This window comes from Sus scrofa, chromosome 3 (assembly GCF_054392235.1).
Source record: "Sus scrofa isolate SSC_HxYL_T2T_F1_AM1 chromosome 3, Sscrofa_HxYL_maternal_Yorkshire_Landrace_v2.0, whole genome shotgun sequence".
Classification (NCBI taxonomy): Eukaryota; Metazoa; Chordata; class Mammalia; order Artiodactyla; family Suidae; genus Sus; species Sus scrofa.
Genome location: NC_139385.1, coordinates 21,324,425 through 21,338,211, shown reverse-complemented (window position 1 = coordinate 21,338,211; position 13,787 = coordinate 21,324,425).

Genomic DNA, 13,787 nt, shown 5'->3' with positions numbered 1-13,787 from the left:
GCAGATAAGATTACCTCCGTTTTAGAGTTGAGAACATTGACACCTCAGCAAGGTGGTGTAACTGCCCAAGGTTATTTTGGACTAAGTGGCAACCCCCAATTCTGATTCAGCTAAGAATAGGGTCTTTCACATGCTCCTTGAGACATTTGGTGGTTTTAGGAGAAGTCAATGCCACAAACAGCTCAGGGACATTAGGGAGCAGGGGTCACAAATTTCAAAGGCTGTAGGGCTCAAGCAGATGGCATAAGTGAGTGAAATAGGCAGAATGTAAGACAGTAGGGAATGGGGAAGGGTGGCCACTGTGGTGAACCGGAGGCTGTATTTGCTATCTAAAGGAAAAAGCCAGGTGAAATTATTACTTTTAAATAATTGGCAGGGAGTTCCTACTGTGGCTCAGTGGTAATGAACCCGGCTAGTATTCATGAGGATGCAGGTTCAATCTCTGGCTTCGTTCAGTGGGTCAAGGATCTGGCATTGCTGTGGGCTGTGGTGTAGGTCACAGATGCGACTTGGATCCTACATTGACGTGGCTGTGACATAGGCAGACAGCCGCAGCTCCGATTCGACCCCTAGCCTGGGAACCTCCATCTGCTGCAGGTGCGGCCCTTAAAATAAAATAAAATAAAAGGCACATACATTTATCTGTCTCCTCAACTAGAATGTTAGTTCAGTGGAGCAGAACTTTATCGTGTGTGTGTGTGTGTGTGTTATGCGTGCCTGGTGCTTAGAGCAATTTCTCATGCATAGTAGACACTCAGCCTCATCCTCTATCTGAGCAATTTTTCCCATGTGTGCATAGTTTTGCAGATTTTGTAGCACATTTATCACTCACTTTCTTATTTTATCCACCAGTCTTGTGTTGGCTCCTTGTTTGCTTCTGACATGGCCATTGCATGAAAAGCACCCCAGCTCCTCTTTGGGTGTGTCTGCCTTTTGTACTTCTCACTCTCTTCTTATTTTAGCTCTTCTCCCTGTGTACATGGCATCATATTTTGATAACCTCCACTTATCTAGCTCATTTGTGTTTAATCAATGTTTTGTTGTTTGGGGTCTGCCTAGAATTTTAGGTGTTGCTCTTGGACCCACCATCACAACCAGGTACCCTCTCTGTACCTTGAGCCTTAGCCCCTGAAGCCCTAGGCTGCCCTCCAGCTCCTTCTTGTTGGGGAAGTGCATGTAAGGTTTTGTTTCTTAGAAACTATTCTCCTGAGACATCTTGCTTCCAAGAAAGTGAACTTCCCTAGACATCTGAACTTCCCGTCCCATCACATGGACTTGAGCAAGACAGATTCTCAAGTCTGAAGGGAACTATTACAGCGTAGCCTCCTTAAAGCTCCTCTCAGAGCAGAGGATACGAGAGCTTGCTCTTCATTATCTCTTAGGTGCAGGATCATATATTCTTCAGGAATCATTGTTACTTGTAATTTTTTGTGGCCTCTCAGTAACACACACACACACACACACACACACACACACACACACACACACATAAGTTTAATGGAAATTTTCAAACATAGTAGAGAGAATTAACTCTCATGTTCTCCTGCTCTGGCTTTAACAATTAGCAATTCATGGCCAACTTTTGTTTTCTCTATACCTCTACCCACTCCTGTGGTTCTGGCTTGTTTTGAAGCAAACCCCAGACATCATATTATTTCCTTTGTAGCTGTCAGAATGTACTGCTAAAAGAGAAGGACTCCATCTTAAACATAACTTTAACATAATCCTAAATGCTTCCCGATAGCAGCAACAATTTCTTAGTGTCATCTTTTTAAAATAGCTGATTTGTTTGAATGGCGGTTTGCAAAGGAAAAAAGGGGTCATGGATGCTTCAAAGATCCTTCGTATTTTTTAGTAAAGTATTTACTTTTAATTCAGCATGAACATGTTGGCACCTGGGGAGTAGAAGAGCAGATCGTTAAAAAAGTCGTGAATCAATATAGGTCAAAAAATGAAGTAGATCTCGCTGCTCTAGACATTATCTTCCTTAAGACCCCATCCTCTGAGCTGACCCATACCCTGACAGCATGCTCATCCCGTGATCCCCAGAGGACCATTTACCCCAGTCTCCCCTTGGAGAGACTCTGCCGCCATTTTACAAGCAGCCTCAGGGTAACCTTTTGCACTGTTTCCCTCTGTCCATGGTGCTGACCTGCCAGCCAGAGGAACTATAACTTGCTTTGGGCCATTGGGATCTAATGTAGAGTTACCATCAAAGTGAACATTAAATATACATTAAATAGTTCCAGGAAGAGCTGTCTATGCTTATACTCTGTTTGGAAAAAAAAAAAAAAGGCAAAAACAAGCTGAAAGTGAAAAGTAAAAAGGTTGAGTATGTGTGTATTGGTTTCTCTATCTCAGACATAGTATAAATATTTTCAAATATGACCTCTTAACCAAGCTATAATGAGTTGAAATAAATTCCCATTTCACAAATTAAAAATTGCCTCTCCCACTGGTTCACTAATGCAGGTCTGATAATTGACAGAATAACAACCGTTAAAATGTTCCAATTCCTTTCACTCCATTGAGCAAAACAATAATGAGAAACTCTCAGTTATTTCTTGATATGCATGTATAGTTGTCGACACTTTTTTTTTTGGTGCATCTCTCTACGAGGCCCCATGCTAGGCACTAGTGGGTAGACAGAGCCATAAGTCATAACCTTGTTATGCACAGTATTAATGGCAAAATGGGGAAATTAGTCACAGAATTGTCATATACTAGAAAAAATGTTGGGATAGAAGGATGTGTGTGGGCCTGTGACAGTGTAGAGTGTAGCCTCTGTTGGCTACCAGGAAAAGCTTCATAGAGGGAATCTTTTTTTTTTTTTTTGTAGTGTTGAAATTTTTTATTTTAAATGAAAAATCAATAGACTACCTAAGTCCCTCTAAATTTCTGACTACGAAGAAGTTAAAACAGCAAACGAGGCCAAACAAAAATTTCACTCTAAATCCAAGAGGCAGAAAAACTTGTGCCAGTTCTCAGATGTGTTCAATTGGGGCAGAAGCCAAGCTCTGGCTATTTTCATAGTGAGTATACAGGGGGTTGAAATAGTATTACCAAGTTCTTGCCACGTAGGGCACCCTAAATAAACAAAATAGCCTCAATCCAGTTTGCTAGCCCTGATGATTACATGTGCTCCATGTGGTAGAATTTCTTCTGTTTTTTTTTCAATTTGAAGTCTTTTTAAAATTACTCAATGGATTTTATTACATTTATAGTTGTACAGCGATCATCACAAGAGGGACTCTTGAAGGATGGTTCGCAGAAGGGAAAAGAAAGGTGTTCCAAAGAGAGGTACCATCGTGAACACAGGTATTTTCATGCAATGGTATGTAGTTCAGTGTGTCGAGAACTTAGCCTAGCGGAAGGAAGTGGGGGAAGATGAAGTTGTGAGCAAGGCTGGAGAGAATTTGGATTTTTCTATAGGAAAGTGAAGGCATCTCTGTGTCTTTAGGAGAAAGTTCTCTCCCATTTAGACTCCTGGGCTAAAGCCACTATATAAATACTATGCCAAGAGAGTACTCCACATACAGGGACTCCAGTGAGATGATTTCTAAGGTCTATAATTTTTCTATTCATCCATCTATCCATGAAACACACATATAGAAGCTGATTATGTTTCAAATAAAGTATGAAGTACTGAAAACACAGTGGTGAAAGACATGCATGAGTCCTGCCCTGAAGGCCCTTACGTTCTAGATGGAGATTAGAGAAGGAGAAAAGTAATAGAAAGGAAACATATATAAGTAAATAGGGTAATATCAGGTTATTATAAAAGTTAAGCAAGTAGGATGATGGGACAGAATGTGACTAGGCGGGGGTTACTCTAGAGAGTCTGCTCAGGGAAGGGTTTCTCTCAGGTTTGATATTCGAGCCAGAGTCTGAAGGATGCGAGGGAACCTCAGATGCACAGGTCGTGGAAGAGGGTTTCTGGAAGGGGGAGGAGCAAGAGAGCGTAAAGACCTCGCGTGGGAAAGTGTGACTCGTTCTGAAACAGACCACGTTGCAAGAATCTTGCGGGCTGTGGTCAGGGGTATGTAATTTATGTAATTATTCTAAACACTGACAGTTAGGGATTTGCAACTAGCGAGTCACATGACCTGATGTCCACTTTAGCAGAATCACTCTGGGTGATGTTGAGGGTAAATTGGAGTGAGGCAAGAGTAAAGGAAGAGTGGCCAGATAGGGGCCCCTGGATTTAGTTCTGGCAAAAGGTGATGGTGACTCGGACTTGGGAGTGACCACAGAGGGGGAGAAAAACGGATGTGTTCCATGTATTTTCAATGTAGAACTGTCGGGACTTGGAACAGCTTGGTTAGGGAGCATAAGAGAAAAAAAGGCACTGAGGGTGGCTTCCGGGTTTTTTATTTGAGCGACTGGATTGATGGTGCTACAGTTTTGATGTGGGGAGAGCTGGTAGGAGCCTATGTTTTGAAGTGGAGCGGTGGTGGGAAAATCACTCATTCTGACTTGGATGCAGTAATTTGGAGAATGCTATCAGATCTGTCTAGGAGTTCCTGTTGTGGCTCAGTGGAAACCAATCTGACTAGTATCCATGAAGACACAGGTTCTATCCCTGGTTTCGCTCCGTAGGTTAAGGATCTGGCGTTGCCATGAGCTGTGGTGTAGGTTGCAGATGGGGCACGGATCCTGCATTGCCGTGGCTGTGGTGTAGACCAGAGGCTACCACTCCCAATTTGACCCCTAGCCTGGGAACCTGCATATGCCACGAATGTGTTCCCCCCCCCCCAAGAAAGAGATAGATATGTGTCAAGTAGATAGTTGGGTGCATGTCAAGGGGAAGGCCACAAGTAGGGATATAAATTTAGATGTCATCAGCCTGTATTAAAAGCCATCAGATTTGATGACAACATATAGGGAAAGAGTATAGGTATTGAAGGGAAGAGGAGGGAGGCCCATGCCCTGGAGCACCCCATTACTTAGCAGACAGTAGAGGAGGAAATATGTATCCCCTCAAAATTCACATGTTGAAGTTGTAACCCCCAGTACTTCAGAACCTGGCCTTATTTGGAACAAGAGTCATTGAAGATGTAAACAGTTAAGGCAACATCATATTGAGTAGGGCGCGCCCCTAATCCATTATGACTGGAGTCCTTATAAAAAGGGAAATTTGGCAGTAGACACACACACTGGCAGAACTCCATGTAAAGATTGGAGTTAAGCCACCGCAGTCAAAGGACCAGAACCCAGAACACATCCTTCCCCAGAGCCCGCAGGATGAGCATGGCTCTGCTGACACCTTGATTTCAGACCTCTGGCCTCCAGAACTGTGAATGATAAATTTCGCTCATGGTATTTAGTTGGGAATATTTTGTTAACAGCAGCCCTAGCTGACTATTAGGTGAATCCAGCATAGAAGACTGAGCAAAAGTCACCAGGGAAATAAAAGAAAAACAACTTGAGTGTGGTATCATGGAAGCCGAGGAAAAGAGGCATTACTGGAAGGGAGTGACGGTTTTTATTAAAGGCTGTTGAGGAGTTCCCCTCGTGGCTCAGTGGTTAATGAATCTGACTAGGAAGCAGGAGATTGCAGGTTCGATCTCTGGCCTTGCTCAGTGGGTTAGGGATCCAGCGTTGCTGGGAGCTGTGGTGTAGGTTGCAGACGTGGCTTGGATCCCGTGGTACTGTGTCTCTGGCGTAGGCCGGCGGCTACAGCTCTGATTAGACCCCTAGCCTAGGAACCTCCATATGCCATGGGAGCAGACCAAGAAATGGCAAAAAGACCAAAAAAAAAAAAAAAAAAAAAAAGGCTGTTGATAGATTATGGAGTTCCTGTTGTGGTTCAGCAGGTTAAGAACTGGACTAGTATACTGAGGAGATGGGTTCGATCCCTGGTCTCGCTCAGTGGGTTAAGGATCCTGCACTGTCACAAGCTGAAGCATAGGTTTTAGATGTGGCTTGGATCTGACATTACTGTGGCTGTGGTGTAGGTGGGTAGCTGTAGCCCTGCTTTGACCCCTAGCCTGGGAATTTCCGTATGCCGTGGGTGTGGCCATAAAAAGGAAAAAGGGGGGGCGGTTGTTGAGAGATTAAATAAGAGGGGATAGAAAAAATATCACGGGATTAGATTTTGCAATACATTTGGGGACTCTTGTCTCCCTCTCCCCCGCACCTCTTCATTTTGAGATTGACATGATATTCACCTATTGACAATGACTGAGTTATCAGTTTCTCTTCAGTGTTAGAAGGGGCTGGGTGTGCTGCCAGGTAGAGCGAGCTGGTAGTTTTTCTTCTGGTCCCCTGGGAGTTGCAAGATACTTTCGGCAATGTCCTGTGTCTTCCTCCTTTGTGTTCAGAATCACTGCTTTATTCTGTAGGAAAGGGTGGTTGCTGCCACTCCCCAGTGGCAGAAGCATCTCTGTGAATGAGCCGACCACTCAGTTGTCCTGAACTCAGTTCTCTGATTACTCCATTCACCGCTCACCACCCAGTGCTTCCCTGTCTTGAATTTGGACCATCTCTCAAACCATGCCCATCTTCACAGCCAATCCCTTTCTGCCCATGTTTTTAGCTCTTTTTCTTCTGTTCAGAATTTATGGTCCTTGGCCGTACTTTTTCTTGATTTTCATCAGTGTTATGCATTTATTATTTAACAGTATCTTTTCTTGGGTCATTTCTGGGAATTTGGACTGAGACCTGAAGTAGGCACAAGGATATGTTCTAACATCTTGAATCAGTCCTCTGCGATGTTCCCTTTTTGTGGATTAATATTGATTCCATTATCATGCCGTGTTTGTACTCCTAGAGCACAAATACCTCCTGATCATCAGGGTGTGATAAGAATTCACTGGCCAGTCTCCTTGGATATTTCTTCTGAACTGTGCTATTTGATTCGGCACCACCAGTGGTAAGGCCCTATCTATACGTGTAGCCTTTATTTATTGACTTACATAGTTTATTGATTGTTTGCTATGTACATATTACAGTTGGTGATACAGAGAAATATAATATAGGGTCTCTATTAATGAATTCATGAGAAATTGGGAAAAAGAGGCATCCACGTGAAGGATGTTAAATGGCAATGCAGGAATTAAGCAACATGAATTCTTTTTTGATAGGGCCATTTCAGTTGCAAGTGAAGAACTCTAGGTTTACACATATTATGATTAAAAATGTTAACTTATGGGTTCTAGTGTCTAGAACAGTAAGCCGTCAATAAATGTTTGTTGTCTCATGTAACTGAAATGACCAAGGAAAGTTTAAGTTCAGGAACACCCAGATCACGCCCTCAGGCATCTCATTCCCCACTTTCTTCAGCTCTGCCGAATTGGCCCTATTTTCATGAAGGTTCTCTCTACCATTCCCTCCTTTTTTTCCCCCCAATAATTCCTGCAAAAATTCTAGGGCTGATATTCATAGGGTTGGTTGATGTGGGTCATGTGCCCATTCCTGAGCCAATCATTGTGACTGGAGCAGGGAGTGGGGTGGGGGTGAAATACCTGGTAGGTCAGGCCTGGGCCACATGTCCATTCCTAGAGCTGAGGTTTCTGAAGCACTTCTGGTTCATAAACTCGTCCCCATACACAGAGGACAGGGAGAGACTGCAACGAGGCGGGCCACTTCAGATGGATAAGTGACAGGTGTAACAAGCAAGGGAACTTACCTCTGAGGCTTGTTCTGAGCAGCCCCAAGATGCGTAGATCTCCACACCTGCCCGCCAGAATCTTAAAAGTTTGTGTAGAGACCTTAGCAGTGTTCAGTCGCGTATACCATCCAGGTGGTCTCAGCAGCACTTGACTCTCTCAAGGCTGCTTCCTTGAAGCAGCTCCTTCTGTGGGAACGGTGGGCAGAATGTACATTCCAAGCACAGGGGAGGGGGCGAGGAGCCTCCGGTGACCTGGGTCCCGCTTGTGGGATCGGTTGACTGTCAAGTTCTCTTGGTGACCTCCTCCAACACCCCACCCCTCGTGACAGGCTCTTACAATCTCACACAGCCCCTTCCTCCAGGACGGGCTCTGAGCACTCATCGGGGGGTGTCACCAGCATGGAGGTGGCTCCTTGGGCATCTGTCTGGCTGCACTGGGGGCAGATGCTACAGCAGCCATAGAGGTACATGAAAGAGAAAACAGAGATCAGGATAGTGATTCCCAAAATAAGTAACAATTTTTTCCACCAAGAGCCCCGTGATCTGAACCACTGATTTATTAAGGACCCTGGGCTAGGGGTTGGATCATTCAGGGAAATCACTTGTGCCCTCTTGTGGCTTATCGAAGATGATACACCCCGCTGACTCATCAAGTCGGAACACACAATGCTCTGTTTGCATAATGGCACAGGTACCTTCTTGCAAGGCAGTAAAAACGTCCAAGGCCATCTTATCTTGCAGGGTGGCTTTTTCTCGTTGGAGGCATTTCTGTGTTCAGTAAGGACAGGCTTTACTGGTTGGCATTTAAGGCCTTGCTGGGTGAACTTAGTAAGGGCTTCTAGGATACCCTCCAGACCAGTGGAGGGGACAGGGATAGGGGCCAAATGAACTTGCCAGTAAACAGAATGCACCCATGTGGCCTTGAGGAGAGGGAGGTTGGTGATTTTTGTTGCTGTGGGGTGGATTCTCCCCGGACTCAGAAAAACCCAGGGTGCAGCAGCCCAACCACAAGTGGAAGACACGGCCAAAGCTTTATGCCACAGACTGGGGGCCACCCTGTAAGTATGTGGCTGGTGTGACCTGTCAGTGCCAAACCAATCACAAGCCTTTAATGTGACAAGAGGACCACACAGTTCCAATGAAACCCATCCCATCTCTTTGGTGCAGTTGGGTTGGTTATTTTTAGGGTGATTTTTCTGTACCGAACATAATGTTGCTCAGGTGCTCAAATGTCCCCCATCCAGGGTGACCCACAGGAACCCATGTGTGCACAGCCACATCATGATGGTGATATTTTTAGGACCCTTCTTGTCAGTAGTTTGATGGGCTGCCCATCTAGTTTGATTGACCGAAATAGAGTACCCGTGCCCAGGGTTATGGATCGTGTATGCCACAGGCTGGGGTTCTGGATCAGTATTGGTGACAGCAGAGGAATTAAGGGTACAAGTCCTAGCTGGTTTTTCCTTAATATACTGATTTAGGGCCTTCCAATCCCCTCCCTGGGATGGCATTACCCACCATGCCATTTCTGATTTGCTGAGAGGGGCAGCCACCCACTTACCTGACAGGTGGATTGATTCTTTTGCTGGGCATAGCAGTGGGCCTGCCATGGGAAGATATTTCTATCAGGTGCCCATCCCTTGACCGGACGCCACAGGAGCAACAGAAGTCTAACGTCAAAAAGACAGATAAGTGGCCTGGAATTGCATGGGGAGGTCTTCCCTTTCTGCAAGAACTACACCTGTGCCTGATCCTTGGCTGTTAATGTGGCTGCAATTTTGGGACCCAGTTGTGCGAACGAGACGTACTGGCCAGGGAGGCAGCACTGTCAAGGCATGAGGAGATGGACCAGGGGGCAGGATACGCCAGACCAGGACCCCACCTTCTCTCTTTCAGTGGTGCGGGTTCCATTCCAGGTAGCCTGCGTTTTACCTGGTCTGGCTTGCAGCAGGACAATGGGATTCCAGTGGGGTAGTAATTCACCCTCCCCAGTGGGATGCCCCATTGCAAACTCCAGTAGATAACACCTTTTTCAGGCGTGACGGGGCTTGATATTCTCAACAGCAGGGCACCTTGATCCACAGTGAGAATCGGGGTACTGTCTGTCCGCTGTGACTTCCATGCCTTTAAGGCATCGAGTATCTTGGCAGGGGCCCCGTGGTCTGGCATATGGGGTGACAGGCCCTATTGATTGTCATTCAAATGTCTTAAAGGCTGGGACAGTACTGGACACAGCTTGTCCAACTGGCCAAAGTGGTTTTTACCTGTTAGTAATTTAATCTGCTCCTTTAGTATTTCATTCTTCCTTTTTATCAATGCTGCTGCCTGCAGCTTATAGGGGAGATGAGCCTCCATTCAATATCGTGTTCTCTTGCCCAGCTGTGCATTTCATGACCTTTGAAGTGTGACCACTGATCACGGTCTACTCGACAAGCCTATCTTCGAAGGGTAGTCTGTTTCTCTAATCCCCTGATGGTGGCTGCCTGGTTTGCATGGCGACAGGGGCAGTCTTGGGTCAGACCAGATGCAATGTCCACACCAACAAAGGCATATTTAGAGCCCTCATTCAGAGGGAGGGGCCCAGTATAATCAGTCCTCCAGTCCCTCACCAGTTGGGGTCTCCATCGGGTGACCCTTGACTTTGGCAGTTGCCTTGGGTGTTATTTAGAACCCACAGGTCATGTTGTTACTGCCTTAACCAGGTCACTATATCTCAAGGGCATTCAGGCATCCTTGGCAATGCACCACCCCACTCAGGCACTGCAGGGGCCATTCTTTCCATGCACCCAGTCTGCTCTCTCTACTGAAGCATCAGCTTCTAGGGCTCGTACCCGAGCTAGGACGTCAGCACCCTCTGAGTCGGGACACAGAGAACAGTGAGCACTGACTCAGGTTCTTACAGGCAAACCCAGTGTCTTTCCGCATATCCCGACTCAGTAAGGGCTTATTCATGATGATCTCCTTCTCAGCTTCCCATTTTCTAAGCCACAGGGTTAATCCCTTTAAAACAGCCCAACTGTCAGTGTCAAGTGTTAATGGCCAGGGAGGGCTCAAGAGTGATCAGCCCTCCTGCAGCTGCAGTTCATCCCCGTTTCCGCCAGATGGTGTCAGTGTTGGGCTGAATAGCAACTGCAGTCCGTGTGGGCCGGCTTCTGCAGCCAGACCCATCTGTTACCAGGCACGGTACACCCTACTCCCTCTCTGCAGGCCACGGGGCCCTCTCCAGGATTAGGGACAGGAGCATTTGGAGGATCTCCACACTCTACAGGGCCTCGTAGCCCACAAGGGAACTTAAACATGAGGCTTGTCCTGAGCGGCAGGAAGATGAGCACATCTCCATACCTGCCTGCAAGCAAAAACCTTACAAGTTTTTACAGAAGCCTTAACAGGGTTTGGTCCTATGTTCGGTCCAGGTGGTCTCAACGACCGTTTACTCTCCCAAGGCTGCATCCTTGAAACGGCTCCCCCTGTGGGACTGGTGGGCAGAAGGCACATTCCAAGGACAGGGGAAGGGGCTGAGGAGCCTCTGATTGCCCTGGTCCAGCTTGAGGGGCAACAAACAGGCAGTCATGTCCTTTTGATGACCTCCTCCAGCAGCTACATGGACCAAGAATTTGGAAAGGCTTTTCTCCCAAAGAAAAATCTTCTGCTACCAGAAGAAGGACTAAAGCACAGGGAACTATATCTAATCACTTGTGATGGAACGTAATGGAGGATAATGTGAGAAAAAAAAAATATGTATAACTGGGTTACTTTACTGAACAGCAGAAATTGACAGACCATTGTAAATCAACTATAATATAAAAAGGTAGGTATGGGAATAATATATAAGCACTACTGTATGTACAATAGATAACTAACAAGGACCTACTGTATAGCATGGGGAAATCTCAATATTCTGTGATAACCTCTATGGGGAAAAAAAGAATGGATATATGTACAACTGATTCACTTTGCTTTACGCCTGAAACTAACAAAGTGTAAGTCAATTACGCTCCAATAAAATTTTAAAAAATAAAAAAGGATGCTATACAGGTAAAACCAATGATTTTTTTTTTTTTTTTTTTTTTTTTTTTTGCTGTCCTGCAAGGCTTTAGTAGAAGAGCTGCCATAAGACAGTGCATAATTCCACCTGATTCTGTCAGTTCAGTGTGTTTGAAAGTGGGTCAAAGCAAACTTTCTGAAGGAGACTGAAATTTAGTTAAACTTGAGGAATGAGCAGGAATTGACTTGATAGAGAAAAAAGAATCTTCTGGAGGTGAGTGGGAGTAGAGTACAGGCGATGGACCAGAGTGCCCTGAGTGGATCCATTGGCGAAGGAGAAGGAGGTTGGAGATGCCGAATGTGAAGATGACCTTGACGAGATACCCTGAGCTACAACAGCTGCAAACAAGCCTTCAGCAAAGTTTGCTTGAGCCAGGCTGTAGATAATCTCCATCCTCATCTCCATGCGTGGATGATAACCCTTCCAAGTTCTACAGCCTTTGCCGCTGGAGTTCTGGGAGCACCTGTCACTGACCCCGGTGCCTGCTTTGTGATGCTGCTTCCTCATTGTTAGTAGAGCCTGATGTCCATTTATGCCCTCCTGTGACCAACTCAGCTCACCTCCTGTAATTGACGATGCTGAGTCTTCTTAGCCTGAAGGCAAGAAAAGCGTGCTGCTGACCTTTCCCCATTTTCGGAGTCAGCCAACAGAAGGGCTTGTTCCGGGACTGACAAACAGGAAAAATCCCTCCCCATCAGAAAATCAAATGCACAAGAGCAAGTTTGTAAAGAAATCAAAACTCCTTGGGGGAGTTCCTGTCGTGGCTCAGCTGAAAGGAATCTGACTAGCATCCATAAGGACACAGGTTCGATCCCTGGCCTCACTCAATGGGTTAAGGAACCGGTGTAGACACAGCTTGGATCTGGTGTTGCTGCAGCTGTGTTGTAGGGCAGCAGCTATAGCTCCTATTCGACCTTTAGCCTGGGAACCTCTATATGCCATTGGTGTAGCCCTAAAAAGACAAAAAAACAAAGCAAAACAAAAAAAAAAAACCAAAAAAAACTCCTTGGGTGCAAGCCACACCCCTTATGATATTCCCACTTTGCTTCTGGGGAGTCCATGGAGAGACCCAACAGTCACCTGGGTAATCACCCAATCAACCATGTAGCTGTAGACATGGAGAATACTTCCCTGAAGGAAAGGAGTCAGGTTGCTGCTTGTAGAATTGCTAATATGTATTCAGTGTTATTATGAGCCAGATTCAGTTTTTAGGAGCTAGTTATAGATGTGAACTAATTTCTTTCTCATGCTCATCCTGGGAGGAAGATGCCATTATTATCCTCATTTACCAACAAGGAAACTGAGGCCCAGGGAAGTCAAGTAACATGCCCAAGATGATCTAGCTGTGGAGTGGAGGATCCTGGGTTCTGATCCTGGTGGTCTGAATCCAAGGCTGTGTTCTTTTCCATCACTTTATACTGTATCCAACTCTGTTACTCGAACCCACAGTGACAAGGTGAATAAGCTCACTTCACCAGGCAAAGAACTTCAGTACTCCTCATAGCTGGTCAGGAAGGGAGTCCAGTGTCTAGATGCTGCTACTGATATTTCCACTCTGTTTTATGTGTATTCCTTTTCAGTCAGGCTATGTTTGCCTCTCGTAGACTCCAGGAAGCCCCCTTTATCTTGGCATCTGTTCCTCCATTCTTTTGTAATAAGCTCTCTGGCCTTTGTATACACCTGCTCTTTTTAATCTGTCCTGAGAAGCCCCATTTGCCCTGGATTCTCGTATTTTTTAGAGCAAGATACCTAAAGACCATGAAACCCTGTGGCTAATATGCATCAGCTCTCATAGGATAACTTTGATACATTATCAAACTCTAAAGACTCTCTTTGGCGTTCCCATTGTGGCTCAGTGGTTAATGAATCCAGCTAGTATCCATGAGGATGTGGATACAATCCCTGGCCTTGCTCAGCGGGTTGGGGATCCAGCATTACTGTGACCTGTAGTGTAGGTGGCACATGTGGCTCAGATCCCACATTGCTGTGGCTGTGGCATAAGCTGGTGGCTACAGCTCTAATTTGACCCCTAGCCTGGGAACCTCCATATGCTGCAGGTGCAGCCCCCCCGAAAATAATAAAGACCCTCTCTATGTCAAAGGAAAAGTTGAGGTGGGCCAAGGGAAAGGA